Below are 7,361 nucleotides of genomic sequence, written 5' to 3'. Positions count from 1 at the left end.
AAAGCCAGACAGCTAGCTAGACTATCTGTCCAATCTGAGGACTATGGTTACCTGGTCCTCAGATCTCTGCAGGGTAAATCCAGACAGCTAGCTAGACTATCTGTCCAATCTGAGGACTATGGTTACCTGGTCCTCAGAAATATGGACGAAAATGAGGGACATCCGGCTGAATTTTCAGCAACACCTGAACAATCCCGGAAACTAAAATTTGTCGATATAGACTTTGGCTTCACCAGGGCTGCCAACTCTCACGCATTGGCCGTGAGACACACGCATTTGACTGGTTTCACACGCGCACACGCCACACCCCCGATTTCTCACGCTGAAGCGTCAACCCGGTTGGTCTAATTTCTGAAAGATGAGTTTATCCATAGATCTACCTGTTGAGCCGCTCGTGATCGACTAGTTGTGCTTTCAGAGACTGTGGGGGGTTCAAGAGCGCTCCCTGTCTGTGGAAGTTTCGAATTGTCGCAAACTGAAAACATTTTTTTTCACGAGCCATCCCAGGTGCGTTTCCCCGGCTTCAGGTATGAGCTCTGAGTATCACAGACCGTCCGTCGCTTCGTGTCCACTCTCTGTAACAATAGAGGTGAGCAGCGCGGCTGTTTTTTTTTGTTTTTTTTTAAATGCCATCTTTATTTCAAAAAATACAAAACAGAACAGAGCAGCGCGGCTGTGGACCCGCTCTGCTCTGGGCAGTGACGCGTTGCATCGTGCCTAGACCTCCGATGAGAGCAGCGTACAGCCTCCTCTAAACTTTGTCAGAGACCAGAGACCCAAATGAGCTTCTGTGTCTGTGCGACGGTCTGAGTGAGATATATATATTACCATATCAGCGGAGCAATGACTTGCACAGCAGACTATATTACAACTCTCCAAATTCCGGACAACAGAGATGGGAGGAGTTATATTTGAATGTGCACAAAGTTGTAAACATGAGCAAAAACTGATGAAACACATCTGACCTATACTATACTATATATAAAAACTATATTACTATACTAATATACTATACTGCAACGTTGGGCCACTATGTGCTTCTCTAACCTCGGTGCATTCTTAATAACTGTAAATAATAATTTTTATAAAATTAAAAAATATCTTTATTTCCAAAAAGTAAATACAGTAAGTGGGGCCCAGAGGATGAGGGCCAAACATTACTGAGCCTTGGCACAAAGGTTAAAGGATTAGAATTATGTAACTCAGGGTTCTATTCTTTAGAGTTTCAGTGGTCTTAGTTGATCCCTCAACATTAATTTAACTTTAGGTCCCTGGTCCCTACACCAGGGACACCTGGACCTGTTTCCCCACAGACCCAGATCTTTTCAGCTGTTGCTGACATATGCTACTGTCTCTTCATGTGGTTCATTATGTTTGGCACATTGTCTGGGTCAGTTCTTATATTATAAGAAGTTAATAATGTAAATAATGTAAATGCTAAATGCCCTAAAACCTGTTGATACTACAACAATGCAAAGGCTCTAAACCCTACAGTTTTGCACATATCATGTAAGACTTGATTTCTCCATTTTCTTTTGCAAAAAAACTCTCCAGAAAGTGCCATTTAATGGTTTATTTTTCAATTTGTTTTCCTGGGGGGGCATACCCCCAGACCCCCCTAGGGAGAGCCCCATCCCCCCACATATAACAAATCCCAATTTAAACCCTGAAGGATAAAGACCCAAAGAAATTGTTTTGTACGCGGCAAAATATGGGTTGGCCCCCCCAAATCTCACTCAAAGGTTTTGGGAAAAGTTGGCAGCCCTGCTTCACTGTACAATTTGACCCAAACTGACCTCCCTATTCATGCCCCAAGCCTGCACAGGTGTGTCTTTACGTGAGAAACAGTGCAAGATAGACTGTGTTGTTTGCAGCTTTGTGTGATAGGCGGTGTGTCATTGTAAACTTCTGTTGACTGTGTTCTATGTACAGTATGTGTGTGTGGCAGTGGCTGCTGCTGATGGCGGGGACTCATTATATCATCCGCAGCTAATTGAGGAGATATCACAGCTGTGCAAATTACAGACCTTGTGTTCAAAATACACGGCCTCCGCAGAGCCTCTTCACGTGTGTGTGGTGATGTGGGGTGTGAGAGAGAGAGAGGGGGGTAAGGGAACAGGGAGTAAGCTAATAAATTGTGCTGTCTTTGAAATACCAAAGTCAGTGCCTGCAAAGTACAGAAAAGCGTGTTCCTCTATAAAAGAATGACTCAACTTTCAAAGGACAAGCAACTTGAAGAATGATTCAAAACTTTCATTATTGCAGTTGTCGCAGCAGTTTACTGACTGTACAGTTTTGTTTTTCTCGAGCTGTGATTCTTGAAATCTCCGCTACAGGCAAGAAATGCCATGAGTAATAAGGGGATAAAAAGAACCACTATGTGATTGACATTTAAAAATAAAAAAAACAGGTTTCTTTGTCAAACCTATTCATAAAGTGTGCTACGTCAGTGATCTTGGCAGACTTTATTTTGGATTTTTTTTAAGAAAGGTCTAACACATTTAAAGGTTTAGAACATTTAAAATGGCTTTCTAAGATGATTCTGCTTCCATCAGCTAGGTTTAAGTAGTGGAGTGAGTTTGCGGGGACATATGTTGTAGCGGTAGAGAACAGTACCCATAATGCAATGTAAGGGCTTCCCAGGTTGTCGGTCAGTAAAAAGATGGTTGTTAAGAACCCATGGCGTCCCTCACATTCATTCATCATACATATTTGACCTCATCCAACCTTTCAACAAATAGGAAGGATTTAGTTGTAAATTTCCATCCTATCAGGAGAAGGTATCAAAAGTAGTTTCATCATCAACAGAAACCTTGATTGGACAGATAGTCTAGCTAGCTGTCTGGATTACCCTGCAGAGATCTGAGGACCAGGTAACCATAGTCCTCAGATTGGACAGAAGTCTAGCTAGCTGTCTGGATTTACCCTGCAGAGATCTGAGAGCCAAGTAACCATAGTCCTCAGAAATCCACTAGAGGTTAGAACACCAACACAGAGACAGGAGGGGGACGGACATCCAGAGAGAGCAAGTGAACATTGTGGATATAACTGAGGAAATGTCAATCAAGCACAGCGTTTACACGGCAAAACAGTCTTGACACCTCATTGATGTTTTTTTTTTTTTGTAATCTCTTTGGGGGTATATTTGCTTGATAGCCCCATCATCTTGAACATATTTAGATTTTTTAATGGTCTCATTTAGTGGCACCACACACACAAAGTGTATTTAGATGTTCTGTTTGCATCCCTCTGGTATTTTGGTTACCATTGAGTAGCATTAGTTCAATAAAAGATTATTGAGGAAGGAAAATAAAACTCTCCGAGCCAACAAGATTGCTAATGGTCATTAAGAGATCCTGCGTGGAGGGGGGTATTTTTCAACCTATTTCCCCATGCATTGGTGTCTAAGTGACTAATGAGAACAAGATTTGAATTGGTCCAGTATTGAACGAGAACTGCAATATCCCTATAGGGCAAATGTGCATCGTCAATTCCATCCACTAAAAGTTCGTTTCTACCCCAGACAGGCTTAGATTTATTCTAATTTCTGACAACATTGTGGAAAGAATCCTACAGAGATGATTAGTATAACTAGAATAATAATCTGAGCGGTCCGTGGCCAAACAAGCACTTTTTGTGAATGTAAACTGAAGTTGCCCCATTCCCATCAACTTGCATTGCAGCTTGTTTCGCTGCTGCCGACTGCAGCGACCTCGCTTAAACATGGACTAATGTCAAAAATGTTCCCATCAGTCACTCGACATGCTGAAAACCAAAAGTTACCTTAAATAAAAGTGAGTACTGCAACACAGCCAATAGACCAAGTGGCCCAAATTTGTTTGAACGAAGTTCACCAGAGTTCACAGGACATTCACACAGAGGACTTTCATATCCCCGAGCGGATTGCATTGAAAAGGAGTTTTGCATTAAATTTGGTGTTAATGTCTTTTTAAATGCAGGATTTTGGCTCTGCCATCACGGTGGTTCTACTTCACAAGCTACAGGAGCTGAAGCAGCCGCCATGCTCTTTCCCACCGGAGCGACTTAGCCAGCTGCTTCGGCTAAAATGAGCTCTGTGCCCGTCAGCTGTGTGACACACACACACTCCCTTCCACTGCAGACTGGTGAATGCCTGGCTGGCTTCACTGTGGAGTCCCAGGTTTAAATACAGATGCCACGGTGGTGTCCTGCTGCTTGCCTCTGCTGCCATATGTGGGATTGTCTGTAAGTGTGTTCTATGAGCGTGCATGTGTGCCAGGGTCCAGACACCAGCAAAGGGATTAAAAATGCCCTTTCACCCCCAGGATGCTGCCACTCAGAAGCCCCAACACATATGTCACTGATCCTTCATTTATTGCATTGCATGTTGTATCCTCTCATCTTCCTCCTTTATTTCATTTCATTTTGCACTGATCCTCTTCTCTCCCTTTACATTCCATGTCCTTTCCTCTCTCTTTCTCTCTCCTCTCTATGTTGTGCTAATATTTGTTCACGCTTATCTTTTCTCATCTCTTTGCTCCCTTCTCTCTGTTTTACAGCTTTGCTTTGTGCATGGGTTGTTCTTATCGCAATCCACTCGTATCCCCGTTTAAGTTTTATTTTATTCCCAGTATCTGTACTATCTTTCCTTCTTTTACATCTAATGTCACATAGAGGGGAAGATAACAAGGCTAAGATGATTTATGTCTGAAACCCGCTCTCCATTGAGCCCCATTGATTTTCCAGTTTAGTGAAATGTCATAGATGTGTGGATAGTAATCAAATCATACATCACACGGGTACTGAAATGTCACTTTAGGGGATATGACTGATCTACTGTGCCCCACACCACAATCTTTCTCCATTTGCTACACATTTGGATGGGATATGTAATAAATTTGCACTATAAACACCTCTTTCACATCCCTCCTGCCTCATAAGAATGTGTTACTAGGTCTATATTTGACTTTGCAGCCATAACTTCTGTCTGAGATGAAAGAAATCAGGGGTTGTCAGGATAACTGCTAGTTTTGGGAAAAGAAGGTCGAACGGAATAAATAATGCAGCTTGTGTCAGAGGTTTTGGGTCAGGGGGTTGAAAGGCGGTGGCGTCTGACCACCCTGCAATCAGTCAGGACCAAGAAATTCTGGCACACGGCAGGAGGCAAGAGAGAAAAAAACAGCAGAACTGAGACAATTAAAAGTGATTTAATGAGGGTTTTCTTTCCTCTCCAAGCACACAAACACACACACACACGCACAGTGCACGTGGAGATGAGCTCAGCCTTGCACCCTCATTTAGGCTGAGAGAAGGTGATAATTAAAGTCACCGCCTTGTCTTACTTGCATCTGTGGTGTGCGTGTGTGTGGTGCTTTAACCGGGACTGTGAGACGATGTGTGTGATACATCGTTGTGGTGTGGGACTGCAGGCACTGGGGATACACACTGCAAAAATAAACCATCTTAACAAATCATTCAAGTCTGATATGCATTCTTAAATTGAATTACAAGTGTGTTTGCACAGTTTATTTTAATTCACTTAGAGGTTGTTTTTTTGCCATTAAGCATAATGCTGTTGACTTCTATATCTAATTTTTTTGTACAGTACCAACAATGTGTTAGTCCCTGTCATGCTACTAGTAAATGTTAATCTTTAATAATGTGTCACAATGTATAGTTCATTTTTTAAAGCTTTACTGTACACTGTAGTTGAATTACGCATTACCCAACAGGAGAAAATACAGCATTTCCTGGGGACATTTTCAGCAGCGGATTAATACGTGTTTGTTTTTGGAGGAGCTGCCCCGCTCGACCTCACCCCGGGTCATCGGTTGAAGATGGGTGAGTATTTGTAGCAGCAGGACGCTGTGTGTGGGATTAAGTCCAAATAAACTACAGTGAGTGTGTGTGTCTTTATGGTAATGGAGGTAAATGTGCACCAGTTTGGCTCACTGATTGATATTTTGAGAGTTTTAACAATGGAAGTCTTGGACACAGAGGAGAAGACATTTGAGGCTTGGCTACACAGTTCTTATTCACACCATGTATTGTTGGTTTTTTATAGAGTTGATGCCAGAAACATACAGAATATTCATATATATCACATACTTTCATGTACATATTTGGGAATTATCCTGTGCACAGAATTCTTCCTCTAAAATATCTTCGCTGTCATAGCAGAAACTTCTATCTCCATATTATTTATTTATTTTTTAAATCAATGCTATTGGTCACCCTTTGCGTCGTCTCTGGGTTATGCAGATATTTACGTGTCAAGTGTCAAGCAGTTTTATTGACTTTGTTGAGGTTAATACCCAATAAAATGTTTTCATATTAGTACGTTTGGGAATACAAGGTTTTACCTGACAGCAAAGCTATGATGAATTGGGTGAGTCAGTGGGTTAGAGTGATTTCACTCATTTAATAATACCAATCAGAATTGGTTAGAGTACGTATTACTGCCGGACTGATTGACACTATTTTAGGATGCTGTCACTGAATATGTGAGAAACCCCAGTAAGAGGGTTGCTAGGGTTACGGACACCGTGTCATACTCACCAAACCTGAAAAAAATTCCAAAGCTTAAAGCAAGTGATCCTATTCCGCTGACTAAGAAAGTACAAGACCATTTTTTGACTTTTACTTTTAAAAATAGACGTTCTTTTTGCAGGACATAACTCAATAAGGCCAGTCTGCTCCTCTTTCCATACACAGTAAAACAGTGGACAGCTAGCTAGACTATCTGTCCAATCTGAGGACTATGGTTACCTGGTCCTCAGAAATATGGACGAAAATGAGGGACATCCGGCTGAATTTTCAGCAACACCTGAACAATCCCGGAAACTAAAATTTGTCGATATAGACTTTGGCTTCACCAGGGCTGCCAACTCTCACGCATTGGCCGTGAGACACACGCATTTGACTGGTCGCGCACACGCCACACCCCGATTTCTCACGCTGAAGCGTCAACCCGGTTGGTCTAATTTCTGAAAGATGAGTTTATCCATAGATCTACCTGTTGAGCCGCTCGTGATCACTAGTTGTGTCTTCAGAGACTGTGGGGGGTTCAAGAGCGCTCCCTGTCTGTGGAAGTTTCGAATTGTCGCAAACTAACATTTTTTTTCACGAGCCATCCCAGGTGCGTTTCCCCGGCTTCAGGTATGAGCTCTGAGTATCACAGACCGTCCGTCGCTTCGTGTCCACTCTCTGTAACAATAGAGGTGAGCAGCGCGGCTGTTTTTTTTTGTTTTTTTTTAAATGCCATCTTTATTTCAAAAAATACAAAACAGAACAGAGCAGCGCGGCTGGTGGACCCGCTCTGCTCTGGGCAGTGACGCGTTGCATCCGTGCCTAGACCTCCGATGAAGAGCAGCGTACAGCCT

Source organism: Etheostoma spectabile, chromosome 11 (assembly GCF_008692095.1).
Source record: "Etheostoma spectabile isolate EspeVRDwgs_2016 chromosome 11, UIUC_Espe_1.0, whole genome shotgun sequence".
Taxonomy (NCBI): Eukaryota; Metazoa; Chordata; class Actinopteri; order Perciformes; family Percidae; genus Etheostoma; species Etheostoma spectabile.
This window is presented reverse-complemented; position numbering follows the sequence as displayed.